At 33.8% G+C, this 20,854-nt stretch overlaps 1 protein-coding gene across 4 annotated transcripts in view; it reads right to left on the bottom strand.

Annotated features, from left to right (window-relative positions):
* LOC117222967 (opioid-binding protein/cell adhesion molecule) overlaps nucleotides 1-20,854 on the bottom strand; it is a 727,814-nt gene that overhangs the window by 525,424 nt on the left and 181,536 nt on the right. The window contains exon 1 of one of the 4 annotated variants that reach the window (XM_076525590.1): nucleotides 16,890-16,935. The exons of the other annotated variants lie outside the window; for them this stretch is intronic. The gene's annotated coding sequence lies outside the window, so the exon portion shown is untranslated. Of the gene's footprint in view, nucleotides 1-16,889; nucleotides 16,936-20,854 lie in introns of those variants that run through there. 4 annotated transcript variants of the gene reach the window in all.

Here is a 20,854-nt window from a genome sequence, read left to right as displayed (position 1 = left end):
TAGATAATCGGGGGAGAATGTTCGCTATTGTCTTTGCGAGCAAAAGTCTTAATGTCTAATTTCCTATCCTTCCATCAATGAATTATTCCCATTAAACATACCTACCAGACGAATGCGTAATTTCTCCCTGATTCATGCTGTGAATATTTCACATTGTGGGTATTTCAATTGTAGCAAGCGCATAGTTAACAATATCAACCTTTTGCACACAGAATATTTACACTTTTGGCCAATCAGTTGTGTGTTAAAAGCAACAGTTGCGAAGATTGTTCAGTTAATCAATTATCCATTACGAATGACTATTATCCTCTGCGTGAACTTTTTTATTTATGTCTTTTCTTCTCTCATACTCCTTTTCTTTTGTAGCATAGAGATAATCCCGTAAATAAACTTATTATTATTATAATTAAAGGAACAGTTACTGATTTATATATCTCAAAATAGTAATCTCAGTGGTACACTAAGTTTTAGCAAATATATATTCGTTCTCTGCACAATAATCCGTGAATAAGTGGCATCACATAAATGTCACTTATGAACTTCTCTCGTTGACACATTGATATTACTCACACAGGCATTTACCCATATCGGTATACACACAGACAAGCTGTTAAGGACTCGATTCTGATTAATCAAGCCCTTTGGGATATTGCACTTGATATCGTCTATAACTCGAAGGACCATCTACTATTGCGGGACTAAGACTGAAGTGACGACCCGATTGTCGCCCAGAGCTCCTCTAAAATTTCACTGATTCACGACCTAATTTTCGTGACTGAGCTACCGACTGTGGCCGAACTAATTCTGAACTGAGTCTGATGACTTTCAAACTAACTCTGACTCTGCAGGTTGATTTGTTCACCCTTGTCGACTTTGTCCCCCACACTTGTTGCTATTAGTAAAACTTTACAAGGTTTCTAATTTTCCGCTAATTTGAATATAGCCCAATCTTGTATTCTTACAGTACCAATTGCATGATCGTAATCGTATGATTACTTAAAATTGTTAAAGTACTTGAATTTACAGAATTTTTATATTAATAGCAAATAACCAAACGGTAAGAAATACATCCTAATCCATCCCAACTCAATATAATTCTTAGTATATACCAGTACTCAAAATTATTAAACATACTGATAAAATAAATGATAATGATAAGAAAATAAATCGAAATAAATATATATCCTTATCCATACAATTTTTGAAATAAATTATAATAAAATAATAAATAAATAGAACCACACTGATATTGTATATTAATCTTAATATAATAAATACACAAATTTTATACATCTTATGCTTAAAATAACTCATTGAAATGACGAGAATTATTTATATTTTTATATTTTCTTTTATTCCAAGTGATAGCAAAATTTAGAAAAAAAAGTATTTTAGTCATTGTACAGTGAACTAGAAGAGTTATATCGTTTTAAAAGGTATGTGGACAGTTTTGCTTGTCACTGTATATGTGTATGTATTAGATGTAATATATTCTGTATAAATATGCAATTGTAATACATGTAGAAAACATGTATATAACACGCATGTGTACTCACGTAGATGAAAGTACAACGACAAAAATCATTTTGTTCAGCTAGAATCGCGTTTTAGACGTGTCACTATAGCTTCGAGGAACTGTTGCCGAAATCCAAAGATCCTTTACTATTCGATACGTTTCTTGAAGTATGCAAATCCGCAGTGAAACTTGACAAGGACTGAAACTTAACGAATTGACTATATTAAGCGCCTAATCTTGACTACAGGCAGACCCGCTAAAGAATGTTAACACGTTCCGTGCCGAGCTTTTTTTACTCGAATCTTCACACTTTGATATTTTACTAAAACTTGATGTATTACGTGCAATTATTAATTCTCGTACACATAACAATATAACAAAAACTTATCAACGCCCATTCTTGCGGTGGAAATTGATTCTTCGATTCTAAATTTCTTGTAAACAATTTGTTCAGTTCACTAAGTAAACATGCAAGCGTGTACCATCGATGGTACACGTGGCACGGAACGTGTTAATGAAGTAAACCATCTACTATATGACATCTGCTTCAAACCTTCATAATTATCATCAAACAGCTACTGCACTAATTGTATCGGAGTAAGGTTTCCGTTAAAAATCTCAGAAATCGTTGAGAATCTCAGAATCTACATTCTCACTATTAATGCGGGCAAATGGATTTATTCAGCTTTGAACTAAATAGCCGCTGTGCAGACCTAAATGTAGTTTTATTGCTAGATACGCTTGACGAACACAATCTGGCTCTAAGCTCAATAACAGTTTACGTGTCGTAAACCTTACGGAGCGACACTGGAATTAACGTGCCGCCCAACGCGTGCACCGTGAAGTCCAATACTCCTGCAGGTCACCCTAAACAAAGACGTTTCACTTCCATTAGCAGTTAGATGAACGTTAACAGTCAAGTTGTGTGATAACCGCTTACGCCAAACCTTGCGAATTTCTATATCGTATAGTTCTCGCATCAGTATTCAGACACCTTTTAAAACAGAATAACTCGTTCCAAATTAAACAATATGACTTGAATTTTTTGTTTAATCTTAAAGAGACTAGGCAATGTCTACAATATTTTTTTAAATTGCAATTGGTTGGAATAAATGAAAAGGAAAATTTAAACAGTGCGTTTCGTATGCCCCCATAACATACAGACATGCTGAAAATTTCATCGAAATCGATCAATGCTGTCATGTGTTGCCGAAAATAGCATTTGACTGCCTGCCTAAGGACATATTAAATAGTTAAAGAAACGCGAGTTTCTTATTTTTCTTTATTTCAACCAACTGCAATTTTTAAAATAGAATTTGTAGATATTGCCTAGTAAACTGATGTACCTACAGTTTATGTACTTGTAATGACTTATGCAATATTCTGGAAGTGACATTTTAACCAAGTTTACAAAAAAATTTGGTTATGATAAATTCATTCGTGTCAGTTTTGTAGCCTGTTAACAATGGAAGAAAATGAAATACAATTTAGACATTTAATGTTACTTCATTACCGCAAACGTAAAAATTACCACACGGACAAGGTATAAGACATGTGATGTTTGTGGAGAAGATGTCTGAGCTGAAAGAACTGTGCACAAGTGGTTCGCTAAATTCATCGAAAGCAACCTCTTCTACACGACACGTGAATTAGCAGAGACATTAAAGATATTGAAAACAACGTTTTATGAGCGTTTCGAAAAACTCGCGATTACGTAAATCGATACGATGCATGGGCTCCGCACTACTTACTTTGATAGCGGGAAAAACTTGCTAAACGCAAAAAGAACAAACGCAACTTGAACATACCGTTTTTTGAGCATATAGTCACGGGTGGCGAAAAATTGATCATTTGCAATAATATTAAGTTAAAAATGAGCCGTTTATTTTAAAAGTGGCATAAGTCACTTTGTTTTTAAGTCGATATATTTAAGGGTTTGCGTTTTAACACGTTTAAAAATATGGATGCTAACTTTCGAGAAGATTTACTTGTATTTGTTATCTCAGGATACTGAGAGAGATATTTTTCTCAGTATAAATAATTTCGTATAAACATTAAAAAATCATCACTTTTCATTACGGTAAAGTGACTTATGCCACTTTCAAAATAAACGGCTCAAATATCCTGGTGGTAAGTTAAACGAACCCCCATTACCCACCCCCATATCCCTTTGGAGGGATATCTTCTACCAGACACCCAGTCGATAAATTCAGATAAATAATAATAATAATACTCACAACTGGATGAATTGAAAACAGCGATTCGAGAAAAACGCCCAGTATTAACGAATCGGAAGGATATCGTGTTTCTTCACGACAACGCCAAGCCACGTGTCACCTCGACTATCCGACGAAAGTTGTTGGAGTTTGGCTGGGATGTCCTAACTCACCTGATGTATTCACCGCACATTGCACCTTCTGATTTCAACTTATTCAGGTCCTCGCAAAATTCCCATAACGGCAAGAACTTTAGCTATATACAGGACGTAGAAAACCACCCTTGAAAGTTTTTCGCCGGCAACCTGAGAAATTTTGGGAGGACGGAATCCTTCATTTCTGCGACAGATGGAACAAAGTTGTTGCACAAAATGGTACATACATAATTGACTGAATATGTTATTTCTTACTTTTGTACGATAATATGAAGCAGCTGTGTTTAGTGCTCCGCAAACTCGGTGTTAAAATAGAAAACGGATATGAACGAAATACCACTAAACCCTCTTACGTAGATGAAACGAACACTTGTACAATGTTTCATAAAAATCGGTGCGCGTCGCCGGGATTCCTTTGTCAGCAGAAATGAAATCGGAATCCGTGAGTGTTCCTGTAAGAAAGTCCGATAACGCGCGGCTGCAGTAATCTCCGCTTTTTCTTATACGGAAACATGTAACTTGGTCGTGAATGCATGAAAGGTTCGATAATCCAGGAAGCAATGCTTCGATACGAGTTTAGATATAACCAGAAAAGGGAGAGGATTACGAGCGGGGAGGACGAGCGGCGAGCCGATCTACAGGCACGTTTCCGTGTAACGAGATACGATGTTTCGTCGAACAAGACGGGAAAATTCGCTATGTGCCACATTACGGTTTAACGGTGCACGTATAACGCTGGTGGTTACCGCGGGTTATAAAAGGAGGACACTTTAAAAGCATCACGAAAGTCACTGCGCACATGGCGCCCTTTTTGTATGCCCGTTTGGTTGGCTGCTTCTTCTAAATGCATGCGCTGCTTTGATGCTTACTTATCCTTCGAATATCGTGCGTTCTTCAATATTTCCAAACTTAATCACGCGAACGTTGATTAGCCATTGTTTCGCAACAAGTACTCGCATATTATAGTTGTCTCCATGGCCAGTCGCAACAAACTGGAGTGAAATTGAAAATGATTTGCTTTCTTAATACATTTATTAAGATGAAAATAATATTTATATATTTCTTCTGTTCAGTTTTGTCGCAAATGCATTACATCCGCAATCTAGTTAGCATACATTTGCATGAAATACTTTCAACTGTGATTATATAGGGTAATAGAGTTGATCACTGTAGGATGAACAATTGCTGTGTCTTTGCTTTGTTCTCGAACGTAATTAACTTTACTTCTATCGTATAAGATATATTCAATTCTTTCAATCTTTTATTTTTGGTTATTTTTTAATGAAAAAAAGGAATATGTCTTATTCGATAAATATAAAGTTAATTGTACCAGAAAACAAACCATATTGGTCACCCCACACAATGTAGTAACCGGATATACTACCCTAAATAATTCCTGGAATATTAAGTTTGATTTCCCAGGAATGAATGCAGCAACATCGCCATTATATGTATATACTATTGTATGTATATACTATACATATACGTTGGAAGACCATATATGTACACATGAAAAATCATTCGTAAGTTGAATCGTTCGACTCCTCGTTTTTCATTTTCCTTAACCCCTTGCACTACAATTCTATTTTCATAATAATTACATTTTTAACCCTTAAATGCACGATTTTTTGTTTTGAATTTTAAAAAATCGTTTTTTACAGGAATGTAGTTACATAGGTTACGTAAAAAATAAATAAAAAAATCTAGGTAATAATATTGAGTACTTATTTTGAAAAAAGTTGTATGTAGACTTTTGGCAACAATATGCGTTTATTACTAAAATTATTGTAGACGTAAACAAATGGTCATGTATTTATATTATCTGTTAGTATAGGAATCAAATGCAACATCAAACATTCGTAGCTTCTCTGACAACAGATGAGAAGTAATTTATTTTTCAATTAGATAAATCACTCCTTTATAGGAAATTCGAAGAAAGAAAATATCTCTCCAAGTAACACATCGAAGGTTATCACCCACCACATTCAAATGTCAAAAAACATATGATTTACTCGCCAAAAGTAATGTCAAGTCTTTTATTTCACAAATGGTCTATTGTCTATTGTTATCAACGTGTGTTCGGAAACGCACATACTAAGGTTATTGAATGAAATTAAGTGGAGCTGGAATGTAGACAGTTGGCAACAATATGCATTTAAGGGTTAATGAGTTGCTCGAAGTTATCGTAGCTGTTAATTCGAGCCCTTATTTTTCATCGTCTTGCTTCGGCATTACTTTACGAAACGATTGCCGTGTATCGTATTTTGTATCGTCCCATGGACTTCGCAGTGTTCAATTAGCTGGTTTAGATTTTGTGTTTCGTGTCGGGAATTTCTATTGACACCTAGGAGACGCATGGCGTCCGTTTCCCGTAGCGTATCACGTTCCGTATCGTATTTTGTACCGTGTCGTTTCGTGTAAAAGACCGAGGGATAGGTGGAGTATCGAATGCTGACCACGGGCACCCGGTTGCCCGCCGTTCTGAGGAAAACCCACTGTAAAAGCCACGAAGTACAGCGAATTCGACACCCAGTGTACGGCTAGTTGTGTACACGTGGTAAGTTGGCGACCAACAAGACGTCAATAACCGTACCGCGCGTGATAAATTATATCAATACACAGGGTGTCCCAAAATAATGGTAATCTCGGGAAACGAGGGGTTCCTGAGGTCATTTGAAGTAACTTTTTCCTCAGCGAAAATGCAATCAGTGGCTTCGTTTACAAGTTATTAACGAAAAACAGTGACCAATTAGAAGCGAGCTCAGCCAGCGCAAAGCGGCCGAGCCAACGGCTTTCGCTGATTGGCTCGGCCGCCTATTGTTAAATTTATCTCAGCTGTAATATAAGTTGTTAAACAAATTATCAAAATATTATTCATCGAACCTCTGTCTTGTTTTATCATCTCTTACAAAACGTAGCAAAAATTTACTCTCTCTTTTATTGTGTTGTTGCAAAAGTAATTTCTGTCGTTTTGTATGTAATATATTTGGCAAACCAAAATTGCTTTTGCAACAACTCAATGAAATACACTGTTTTATACACGAAATGGGAGGGAACAATGTATCTGATAATAATTATTATATGGTAAGAAGGGAAGTAAAAACGTCACTCACACCGCTAACATCGTTTACAAATACACTCAGAAGTTCATACATTCTTGACAAAAATAAGTAGGTCGAACACGGAACAATAAAAACATAACAAGAAATTACTAATACTGCAAACTTACTTCGTTGCATGATTTTCAACGTATCGCAAAATTACAAAGAGAAGAGATTAAAAGAAATGTATTTTTACCTCCGAATTTGTGGACTGGTTTCGTCACGACAACATAGACGACATTTAGTAAAGAAATACGTGCTGAATATTTTCTGACAACTGCGTCCTGCATACGTAAATGACATTTAAATAGATCCAGATTCCCAAAACGGGAAGTAGATTCATATCTATATGTATTATTCATATAATACACGCAAATTCACAGATGGTACGAAATTGGAATAACCTATTCAAAATTTCAATTAGTTGAACTCGATGTGTCACGACGTGAAATAATTTCGATGTGCACGACATTAGAGTAAATGAAAAAGTCTCCATAAAACTGTCGGTATATTACTAGAAATGCACATTGACCGATTTAGATTTAATGATACTATGCGATGCGACCTAACAGACGAGTCTTAGATAATCTAATTGGCACATAATAAATACAGTATGTAAATCGAGTTAAGTGGGTAATTTAGGTATCAAAATGTTCAGAACTACACTGTACGCAATAGACGATTTGCTATAATTAATAACAGTAATTGCAATAACGTCATTTTTTAGAATGGTTTCAAAAGATACAATAACTTGACTGACTTGATATAATAACTAGACTGCGGATATTATGCATTTATCAGAACAACTACTAAATTCAGTAAAACAAAAAACAGTAAAACTTTTCAGAGAATTTTTTAAAAAATTCGATTGCGTTATTTTCAACGCGATAAAATAATTCGAGGAAGAAAAAAATATCTACTGTGGCTCTGTAACCGAAAGTAACGCAGACAATTTTTATTTTGCATAAAAGTCCGCGGTCCAGTAATTACTCATTAAATGTGAATGTTATTTTAGTTATAATTTTATTTTAATTAAATATTCCGTCCTTTCAAGTCGGAATAAAATTCTGTCTTCAACTTTCGTCATATTTTTCTGAATAATAATGTATTTATCATTTTCCTGTTTTACTATTTAATACGTACACAATATATTATTGTTTTTCTAATGTAACAATAAGAAATTGTGTCACCTTCGGCGATCGTTACAAATGGATTGCTTGATTTCATTTCACTGTTTGCGAGTACTGTATCGTAAACCACAAATTTTGCACAGTATTTTTTGTTTGCGTTTTCCCAATCCTTTATCGCATATTGAAATGTAAATATTTAATGTTTAACACTCATCTGTCTCTCGTATCAATTCGACATATTTCTCGCTGGTACCAAACAAATCGTGTGTACTGCACTCCGTTTAATTGGTTTCGTGAACGCTAAGGATCTCACTTTAAACATATTTAATTTCATCTAGAATGTATTCGTTTTCAAAGGAGAGTTTTGCAAAGTTAACTGTAAATCTTCCTATAACATTGATTTTCTGTCATTGTGTCAATTTAACACTGCGGAACAAATTGAATTGGGAGAATGAAGCACGGGTTAATAAATTATCTCATTTGCGAGAAAATCGGGTGTATGTGTTAATACGAACAGCAATTTTCATTAACAAGCTATAAACAAACTTCGTTATGTGCATCCCGGCAATAAGTATCGGACACTACTGATTTTGCATCGATTATTCAGCCGATCATATTCGACTTACTTCAAATGGAACTCATCGAGTTGAACTTTTATAACGATATCTGCACTTGCATTTCAAACTTTCCAATGAAAATGTCATTCGATTGTGTTTTAAACATAAGTCTCATACTTATGCACAGTTTGTTTCATATTTGTGACGCGATAAGTTCAATTTGAAATAATAATAGTCCGTAAACTTCCAATTGTGTGTGAAAAATTTCGGGTCACAAGTAAAATTTTCGAGTAAGAAAGGTGAAGAAAAATTAAAAATAGCATCTGATAATAATTATTACATGGTAAGAAGAGAAGTATATATATATAAGCGTCACTCTCGTTTATAAATACACTGAGAAGTTCATATACTTTTGACAAAAATAAGTAGGTCAAACGCAAAATAATAAAAACATCACAAGAAATTATTGATACTGTAAATATAAATACCGAAATTATTAATGTATGACATCAATAGATTCCACTGCAATTTCTGAGAAAAGGAAGAACATGTCAAATTGGATGCTGCAAGAAAAATTAAACCACAAACATGTGTTGAATATGTTTGTGGAAAACGTTTACTGGAGAGAGATGCCATCTGTAAAAAATGAGGTATATAATAAATTTTACGTTAATTTGAATAACAACATCGAAATTACTGGAGTAAAATATTAATTTCAACGGTCTTCTTTTTGAAGAATCTATATGTATAAATTTATTGCCCACACCAAAGTATCTAATGCTTGGAATCAACTAAAAAAGAATATAATCGTTTATTTAAAGAGTGGTCGTTTAACAGTTTCCGGTGTAAAACAGGTACAATATAGAAAATGTCGGCAGGTTTAGTGTTAAAAACGAATAAGTGCTAATCAACGTGAAAGAAATTGCAGTACAAGAGTGTGAGTACATGGATGTGGCCTAATGAGAATGCCTATAAAAGAAACAGAAATTTGTTTACGAAAGAAGAATATGACATGATATTGAATCTTCGTGATACCGGGGTTGGTTCGATCACAAACAATATATCTGAAAGGTGGCGGTCCGGATCAGACTCGGTTTATCGGTCGATAACGACTTCAAGCAAGAGCACTATGGATCTCCTTGTCGCCACTTGTATGCACGCGACGACCTACCCACCTATGTTTCATGGCGTATAAGGAGAAGAGGCTCGGCGTGAGCACAGATGTTCAAGAGGTCGAACCGCCTTTCCTCGACCCCTATTGTTATGCTCGACGGTCTACACTTCCGCAAATCATTCGTTTCATTCCTCCGTTTCTCTTTCATGGAATTTTCTACGGTATCGCGATAATATTCCAGCTTATTTTGCACGTTACAATTATTATTCTCGCACAATTTCGATTCTAGAATGTAGTAACAGATATTCGCCGGTCTTTTTTTTGTATTTTTCTAAAACTAGAAGAGAAGAACGTTCTATTTGTCTTGAGAAGTTAACAGGAAAAGATTACACAAATTTTTCCGCGTATGAGAAAATTAATTACGAAAGATATTAACATTATTTTGTTTGACGCCGGCATTAATAGCTTGGAAATTTTAGATTAAAAAAAAATTTCGAAGATGGCGGTAATATAAATTCCTAAAATTAAGATAAGTCATCCAAGAATTTTCGTACTTAATTCTTAGTTAAATAAGCACAATAGTAAGCACAAAAATAATATAGTTAGTTTGCTGCCTTTTAGCACCCAAGAAATACAGTTCAAATGTTATTTCAGTTTTTTAAAATGGCACCAAAGTGGTACCATCGGCATACAACAGATAGTTTTTGCATGGCACCAGCATGGTGCCACCGGACGGCATAGTGTTAATAACAACCATAACATACCATGATCATCCAACATCGAAACTTCACAATTTATGCAACCATGAAACTAACTATACAGGGTGTTCCAGTCATTACAATTTCCGGCAACTGGATAAAATAATGTTTGAAAGAAAATTAATTCATTTAATTAGTTTATAATTAATCAGTCGCCTACGAAATGGAATATAAAGAATTTCAAAAAAGAAATTTGTTCATAACAAGTGAAAGTCACTTGACAAGGTCATAGTATATTAGGCCGATGATTTCTGTTTGACATAAGCTATAATATTATGCACTCAAAAATATGTACTGCAACAAATTCCTTTCTATTGCATTTTCTAGCTGACTAAGAAACAAATAGTTCTATTCGAAACATTTCTTTTATCTGACTACCGGAAGTGGTTTAAAAATCATGGCGGCAGTGTGGGACACTCTGTGATATTCCTTTGGTAAGTTATTCATGCCTGAACAGCTGACAGCTCGCGAACACAGGTCTTTGGAATGCGTATGTCTTCTTCTTGTACCAATACTAGTGGAAATTTAAGGCTTTCGTTCGGACAGCAGCAGAGAACGATATATTTCGCAGCTACGAACTAAGGAAGTCGATATGGTAGTGGATGTAGCGGCTCGAAAAGCCAGTGCTCGCGAGATACCCGTTTACCAGCCATAACTTATAATTCTCTGCTAGACGAATAAAGCAGTACAAGGCAGAATTATTAGTCGCACAGAAATGCATAATGTACGAAGCTATTTGATTTTAAACATGAAAGTTAACAACACATGTTTCACACCCTATTTTACTTAAAATATATGCTTTATATAATTAATTATGTTATATATTATATTACATAATCGTGGTATATTATATAATTTAATTATATTATACATTATATTACACGATTTAATTAAATTATATATTATATTATACAGTATTATATAAAGTAATAGTATAAAGCATATAATTTGTATTTGCCGCGATAGCGATAATATGTTGTTTCCTATAGACATATGTCAATGATTATAAAATTCCATGCCGAAACAATATCAATTTCTGTTTCATCGGCTTTTACAATTTTCATTTTATTTAAATTGATATACACTAACCATAAAGGATCATTCTACATCAAATCAATCACTTTACGCGATCAATGTCAAGTATTCTGATGCAATGAAATGTAACAATGGAAAATGAAGAAGAATACAAGTTGAGTACTAAATTATTTTCCTGTCAAACTTATCAATAAAATATGAAGAAGTGTGTACATAACTTCTACCTATCTTCATGAACACACGTTAGAAAAATGAATTTGAAGGAGTATTGTGTTCGTTGGAGTAAATTCATGTTTTTTAATTCGAAAAGTTTAATAATCGTAGTAAATTTGTTTTCATTCTTATAATTCTTTTTGAAAGTTCTCATTTTGTAAATTTTATCTAGCGGCTCTGGTGTCTGAAAACTTGTAAAAAAATATGACCATGTTCATTGAAGTTTTATGAATACATAATAAGTGATGTTCTCTACTAATTAGTTAAAATCTTGTCAGGGCTAAAATGTAGCCCCTGTGTAAAAATGGTAACAAGTGAATCAACTTTTTAAATTAGTTGTTCAACGTTATACACCAAAGGCCTTTGCTTTTATTACACAACTACCAATAAGTAACTAAATTTTCTCTCGATCGCATCCTTTACTTTTGTTCTTCTCGTTGTCCTCGCTTACTATACATTCATACCAACATAGATTAAAAAGATTACAGTCAACAACGACAAAAGGAAGAAGCATTTCAAAAAGTACACAAGTCACACAGTGACGTACAAAAAATTGTATCGTGACACACAAGGAAAATAAAGAAAAAGAAATTACTTTCATAGTCGTTGTCTTTCGTTTTCTGATTCTAAGCTTGTACATACGTATGGTCTGGTTCAATTCGAGTATGGACGCTTTCTGTCCTAGAAGCGTTCTGGCTTTCCCTCGAAAGCAGCGCGTCGGAGCAAATGATGTCAGTGAAAGAAATAAAGATCCGACAATAGATAAGTATCTATCTTGTTTTCTCTCTGTCTCTCCTTTCCTGTAAAATGCTTTCAGTAAATACGGTTTCGTTTCCCTCGATTCCAATCCAACCAGAGCAATGCATTTTTTGCACATATTCTAATCTAGCCATTTAGCTGACTGGGGTTCGAAAAACGCTTGCCGGAATTCAATCTCATATAACAGGTCGGACTGTACGTTCGTGCAGTTTTAATTTCGATCTTTTCCCGCATAATACAGTAAATTCTGCCCAACTGGCGCTCAGATTGTACACAAAAATGGATATTTCGGGAAGAGAAGATACGATTATTCGAGCTCGTTTTTATAGTTATTGACAATCAATAACTATACAAATGAGTTGCAAGACTCGAATAATCGTATCTTCTCTTCCCGAAATATCCATTGTTGTGCACAATCTGAGCGTCAATTAGGGAGAATTTACTGTAATTGGCTAACAGTTGTGTATCAAATGTCATTCGATAGCTTTGATTTTGTTTTGTTGCACGTTTCTCTTATTCGTTCCATGTGAGTAATAAAGTGATTACTTTTTGAAAACTATGGAGTGTCAAATTAACAAAAGGTAATTGAATCGTATACGTTCATTCTTGTTAACTTGGCGCACCATCATTTTCAAGTAATTATTTTTAATAATTTTTATTACGAATTTAATCAGGCAGCAAAACATGTCAGATAGTCCATAGTTTTTAAAAAATTAAACACTTTATTACTTGGACAGAACGAATAAGTAAACAGTCGCGCAACAGGAGAAAACCAAAACTATCAAACGACGTATGAAACATAACTGTTAGGCGATCATTATACAAGCCATTTAAATCGGAATTAAAACCGCACGAACTTATGGACGGACCCTAAAATTTCTATAAAATATACAAATACTACACCATGAAACTTCTTGTGTTGTACTTGCGTTAGATTCACATATTTCACACGTTTGACATGTTTTTAGAACATTCTAAAAGAAGCTGTCTCAGAAAATCACGTGTAATAGAGACTGAAAGAAAATTGTATGTCATCAACTACTTACGACGTTCTTACGTTTTGCGAATCTTACTAAAATTAGGACGATATTAATTTGTAAATCTGATCTGTGACACGACAGTCAAAGTATTAAGCAGAAAAAACAATTTATATTTATGCTATATGATCTGTAATGAAATTATGTAAGAGAATATTTCAACGTGTAAAGATAAGTTACAATATCCACGTATTTTCACCAATTTTTTGAAAACAGATCGTATTTCAATAACAGAAACTAGAATTACATCGATTTTGTTCAATTAATTATTAGCTAATTCATTAAACAGATATTTATTTCACAGATTATTATTTTGATTTCAAAGGGTGTCACGATACCAGCGGGTCACCAATAATTACTATGCCTCGAATAATTATTGACTCAGGCATTTACATATTATACTTTTTTATAAAAAATGATGTTCTTAAATGAAACGGAATTCCTTCCAAAAGAAAGTAACGTCGTCATTTTAATAAAACAACGAAATTATCCTTGACGTAAACATGAAGAAGCAGCTAAATATCTTTAAAAAATATTGAACTTACAAAAAAATATTTCAAGCAAGAGTTGTGCATTTTTTCACGTAGAATACGATTCCAAAATAAAAAGTTTAGATTTATGACAAGAAAGATCAAGATGACCTTGAAATAAGCTAACCCTAAAATACTAGTAACGTCCATTTGATTCCCCACTCGAAATACTAAAGGATGTGTGTCAGCTGGTTTTCTTTTCGAATCACGTGTGTATACGAGATTTTTTACAATCTCAACTCAAACGTTACACCCTGTAGACTATGACTTCATTGGAACTTTCTCTATACACACAATCTTGATCGAATCTTCTATCACTGTTGCTTATCGGTCCGAGATGCCTTAACGCAAAGATAGACGGTTAAAAAGAATGCATCTTGAACAATTCCTAAATTGTGGATCTTTGACATACAAAGCCATCCTGCTTTGTTTGCACGGTTTGCTCCCTGCTGCGTCTAACGAATTGACTGTAGTATGCGTCAGAACAGATAGTTGAGACGCACAATGTATGCTTTAACTCGAATAAATAAATAAAAATTGTAAGAAAGAGTTTCCTTGTAAATGTGTAATTTGATTCAAGCGTGACAATTTTATTAGTTGTCCACACAATAATTTGGTACGGATCATACAAGGTAGCGTGAATAGAATAAATAATATATAATATATAATAATATATAATAATATATAATATATAATATATTATATTAATATATAATAATATATAATATATAATATATTATATTAATATATAATAATATATAATAATATATAATATATAATATATAATATAAAAAAAATAAATGAGTATAGACAAAACCACTCCATATATTATAAATTATTTACAAAAAAATATGAACAAAATAACCCTAAATATGTGTGTAATAGTTTAAAGGCTACTTTTTGTTTGCCATGATATTTATTATGTGCTTAAGTAACAAATTCTTGAAACCTTTCAATTTAATTAATAATAAATTGTTCCAATTAATTTTGGTGGGATTCATTAAAACATTTACAATTGTAGATTGTTTTGCTTCTACACAAATTGACTGTAATAATTGCGTCAAGTAATTGATTGTCTATACTGGGTAGATAGTAAAAATGAACGTTTAAAATTCTGTAAAAAATGCAAGGAATTAAGTATACATTTTTTCATGTTTTTTTCTAAAAAATTATTATAACCGGAAAAAATGTAACTGTGCCGAGTTGAAGGAATGAAAAAAGAAAATTATGTAAATAAATTCTATGGAAAATACTTTCCATTGAAAATTGTTTAATTGAAAGAAGGGAACATTTAAATCTTCAGTTTTTGACATTTTTCCACATATTGTACGAACAATATTATTTTCGAGAAGCTGAGTGCAATTACTCTGCATTTAATAAGTTTATGGTTTTTTTTCCGGACAAAGTGATTCTTTGCGAATCGTTCTTACAGGGTACAGATGTGGAATTTCTATATTATGTCTGAAAGCATTGTAGACTGAAGGCAATGTCCCAATTTTCTATTGGTTTTACCATATTCCCACCTATTTGCATGTTCTCCCAGCGGATATTTCAAAGGAAAATCCGAGCTCGCGTCTTCACAATATTTCCGAGGCGCTCGGATACATGTTTTCATATTCGTTCAATCAAATATATGTACAAAAGGAGAGATTCGAGTGACCAAAAAGGTCCCATAGGACTGTCGAAAATCGAATATCAAGAGTAGGATTTCTTTACCTCGTAAATCTAATTTTGTACAAAGAAAATCACGCTGATTAGATGATTATTACAGTCACACCTTACACTGTAAACGATATTAGTCACTGTCAGTAAAACGCAGTTTTACAACTGAAAAATGTAAGAAGAAACGGAAGACTTTTGCAGAGAGTCTAAAGCGAAGTAGCAATTAAATCTCACTTAGGTGCGCGTATCTATCCATCAGTGACTCAGAAAAAAGCACAACCGTTTTCCACCTCAGAGATCAGTCTTCTTTTCATGTGAAATTCCCGGTAGATATTTGATTACCATTTTTGCAATAATGGAAATTTATACTCGAGTCATCGGTTTGTTCACAACCTAGTTACTATCAATATACATTTAAATATATGTTAAACAATACCTTTTATATTGCTCACCATTTTGTTCTATAAAGGCAACATTCCTTTTTTTTTGTGTAGAGAATGAATTATCCCAAACCAGAGTTGGGCATTATCCGAATTGTTTCGAATAAATATTTATCTAAAATAATTATCCGAATGAATCCTTTTTAGTCGAATATTTTATTCGAACAACAATTATTCATCGTAACAAATTATTTTATCTATTCATTCGTATAATTTTTCATCTTTTATTCGAATAAGTCAATCAAAACAATCATTGTTGACCATTATTATTTACCTAATTTTTCAAAAAATATGTATGTATTTTCCGATGCAGCGGTAAATGGAGAAGTTTATTATAAAAATTAACGTGGAAGAAATTAATCAATAAACTATTAAAAGAACAATATATTCTATCATTTTACTCATCTTACTCAGATTAATTGTTTTCTAGATACATTTTTAATCGATGAACTAAATGAAATATTGCCAGCAATATAAGATGATTCGCAACTGTTCGAGGCTTTAGTTTGTTCGGCGAATATACATATTATGCGTAATTGACATGTTATGTACAATTTCCCGTACAAGCCATGCAAGTTATTTCGAATTCTCCAAAATCTTAATTCTGTTCGATAAGAAACCGTTGTTTATTTGCGATTCCATATCGTGCAATGCTTTATTACTGACCTTGACCATTTCTGCAGACGCAGAGCTCAAAACAGCTTTGGTGTATAAGTTCTGAAAAATAATAAAATACTTCTCTAAAATTGTATTTTCCTGAATATTATTAATATCATAATTACTTTTCAAAGTAATCAAACTTTTTCATTATAATTACTCTTCAAAACTGAATGTGACACAATTTATTATTTGAACTTATTCAAATTATTATCATAAGAGAAAATACTTCTGCTTAGTTCCTACATCCTATATACAATTGTTGCAGACCATTTTTATTTTGCATAAAGATACGCCATCCAGCTGCAAGTTGACCCGGGATTTTATGTATTTATAGCAAAAGTGCGTAGCTTCTTTTGTTAAAAATAACAAATTGTCTTTATTTCTTATCTAGTTATAAGCACGAACGGTTATAACGTCGAGGTGGCATCATCTGGGGAGAGTTACTTCCGCATTTGATTAACACTGTACACCTATCTGTCATCTTACACATATGTATGAACACGTTCTAGAAATTGATCGGCGCGAAACGGCAGTTTATTGAAATGCCATCATGAACCCGGCCCCGAAGACGTTTGCGCCAGGAATTCCAATTTCGTACCCCTACAGACGACACCGGCTCTCTTTGATGATAATGACGACGCCTAATTACATTGCCATCTGTACATAGTACGAATGTAATCAAACACCAACTGTAGTTACAAAGGAAAATACGAATCAACAATCTTTTCCGTTATTGAGTCAGATTCGCCGAAATTATTCACCCAAAGCTTACAGAATCACCACATTTGTTTCCGTACTTCGTCACCGTTACTTGCAGTAAGTAAGTGTTATCGGCTTACTGTACAAGGTGTCCCAAAAGTCACTCGCAATCGGGAACCCCGCATTACCAGATGCCGAGTGACTTTTGGGATACCCTGTATTGTAACCGAAGAGGATAACGAAACCAGTTTTTAATTAGACATAGCTTAATAATAATCAGTGTAATCAAATTCTATGTACTACAAGGTAAGTACGCACTTCTTTAAGGAACTGTATCTCGGGAAGTCCTTATTTCCCTGACATACCCTGTATAAACTTAGGCCTTTATTCTACAGATCATTAACCCTCTAAGCGCGGGCGAGTTTTTCATTTTTCGGTATGAAATCGCGAAGTAATTTTATTTCTTCTGCAGATGCGTCTTAAAAATTGGATCAAAAAGGATATAAAAAGAGAAATAAAAAAAATAAACTCTTTTAATTTTGAATTAAAGATCTTTTAAATTTAGTTTTCTTGTCAAATTCTACAAAATATTTAGAAAACGCGAAATTCACGTTGTCTCTCTAAAGCTTCTCCATTTAATCATTTTTCATAACTGGTCAACTATCGGTACTTTCACATTACTTGCATATTTTAACGAATGTACAGTCGGTTACAAAAATATTCGAACACTTTTTAGAGCAGAATAACTTTTTTAACACTTAGCCAACCGAACGGGGAGATCTCCCCGTTTTAAATTCAGTCGGTTGACGACCGAATGGATGATTAATGAAAAATTAAAAATGATTGCTTAATTTTATTCAGATCTGCAAGAGGTACGAATGCTGAAGAAGTAATCGATGCCATGTAAGTTTGCTTTATAATTTTTGTTTAATCGAATGAAATATTTTAATTTTACGTAAACTTTTGAGGTTTCTAGCGCGGTCGTGGAAGTGTTAAAATAAGACCAAGCAACTCTTAAACTTTCATTGTAAACCCATTGTTTCTTTTTTTTTGTCATCCCAACCAGTTACAATGTTTGAAAACAATGTTTTAGTAACTGTCTAGTAGACCAGTTCTACCATTATCTAAAAGAAGAATCGAGTTGTTTGATCCAACGTTAAAAAAGTCATTCTGCTTTAGAAAGTGTCCAGAATATTTTCGTAACCGGCTGTAAACATATTGACGATATCATCGGCCTTGTTAATGTCGACAAATCCGAATTTGTTCTCTTTATAAATAAATTGCATTCTTCGATGCATGGCGGCTCGAAAGTGTTGATTCAGGCAAACCGACAAAGGCTGCGGTGTACGCCAATTCAGGTAAGCGCGTCACCCAGTCGAACCCTCCTCTGCGGTAGAAATCGGCCTAACCCAGATTCAATCTAGCCTAATCTAGGCGCGCCTACCTGAATTCCTGTATGCTAACTACGCGGTCACTTCGGAATCACTCTCCCAGAAACCAAGGGGATGATTTCTAGCGTTGGCACGTGGTTGCCATCCCTCTTCGATCAAGTCGTGGGTAATGCTGGAGAACATCGAGCATTTTCACCACGAGTCTCTTCGTACTACGATGAAGAGAAAACCAAAGCGGGGAAAAATTGTGCCAGACATAGAACTGGAGCGATCCAACTTTTTTGCGGATTGGCGGGGCTCGTAAATCTCATACGACTCAAAGACTTAATGGTAGTCGCAGGTGTATGCTTTCCCGTTACGCAGATGCAAGGCCCATTTATTCAAATAAAGGGGTCATTCACTTTGGTAATAGCAAGATTAGTTTATAAAATATTACAATTAGTATTATGTCCAGTGCATACACGTAAACGCGTGTCAAAAGATCTGCAAGCAGCTGTTTCCTTGGAATGCACGTTTGTGCAGATTTTATCATGTTTTTATTATTATTTTATTATCATTTTATTATCATTGACCGTCGAACCGCAGGAAATGTGGAATTCGCGTTATAAATATTTCGTGAAATCCAGCAGAGAAATAAATAAAAAGAATTCTTCAATTTTTGAAAATTTTGTGATATCTTTTTGGGGTTTTCCTTTTTATATGCTTTTGAATTTAATTTTTAAAACGCATTTAGCCCGCGATTTCAGATCGAAAAATCAAAAGTTCGCTCGCGGTTAGATGGTTAATTCTTTCTTCAAGAATGTAAAGAGCTGTAAGACCTAAAGAACGTTTATGTTTGTATCGGTTGATGTATGTTGGTCGTAATGCCATTTGCTAAAATGTAGAAATGGCGGTAATATTGAGAAATGGCTTGCTTGGAGGTATGTCTTTGTTTCTTTGGCACGCGATGCGCTGCCATTCGAGTTGATCGACTGTATTTCTTGTAGTACGAGCAACTATTGTGCGTGGTTGCAATAGACTGCTACTTGCGTCAGAACATTAGTACGATATGATGTACACACGAGAAGGAAGCTCGCTTAGGTTTTCTATGACATAGCAATCTTGGAAATACTCCTACCCTTTCTCAAACAACCAACTACAATAAATTCTCCCTAATTGACGCTCCGATTGTGCACAAAAATAGACAAATTGGGAAGAGGAGATACGATTGTTCGAGCCTCGCGGCTTATTTTTTTTTATGGTTGTTGGCAATCGGTAACTATAAAAACGAACCGCATGGCTCGGATAATTGTATTACTTCTTCCCAAATTGTCCATTTTTGTGTACAATCTGAGTGTCAATTGGGGAGAATTTATTGTACATAGTTTGATGAGAGACGTATTCGAATTTCCAGGGAATAATGAATAAAGCATTGATTTATATTATTGTCATTATATAAATTATTATTATTATTATTAATATATTCTCATGTGAATTATTATTATAGTTATTATATTTTTATACAAATTATTGCTATTATCAGTGTCATATTATTACTCAATCATTACTAATATTATTATTATTATTATTTTATCAATTATACCGTAACCATTAATGTGTTTGGTAACGCTAGGCCGGCATTACCATAATGAAACATCGTGTTAATTGATCACTTGAACAGTTCGCACTTTCCCTAGCAGGAAAATTATTGGACCGAAAACAGTGTAATTTGTATCGCGTAATTTGCATTAGTCAATGAAAGTTCTATTAGACGAGTTTCACGTTTGCTCGAGTATTTATGACCTTGTTATTTTACGATCTCTCACAGAATAGAAATACATTCTAACTACATTGCGGACTTTTATATACGATAAAAATGTTCTGTATCGTTTGCAAGCAACA

This window comes from Megalopta genalis, chromosome 12 (assembly GCF_051020955.1).
Source record: "Megalopta genalis isolate 19385.01 chromosome 12, iyMegGena1_principal, whole genome shotgun sequence".
In the NCBI taxonomy this organism is placed as follows: domain Eukaryota; kingdom Metazoa; phylum Arthropoda; class Insecta; order Hymenoptera; family Halictidae; genus Megalopta; species Megalopta genalis.
Note: the sequence above shows the minus strand (reverse complement) of the source record. Positions and strands in the feature narration are given on the sequence as shown.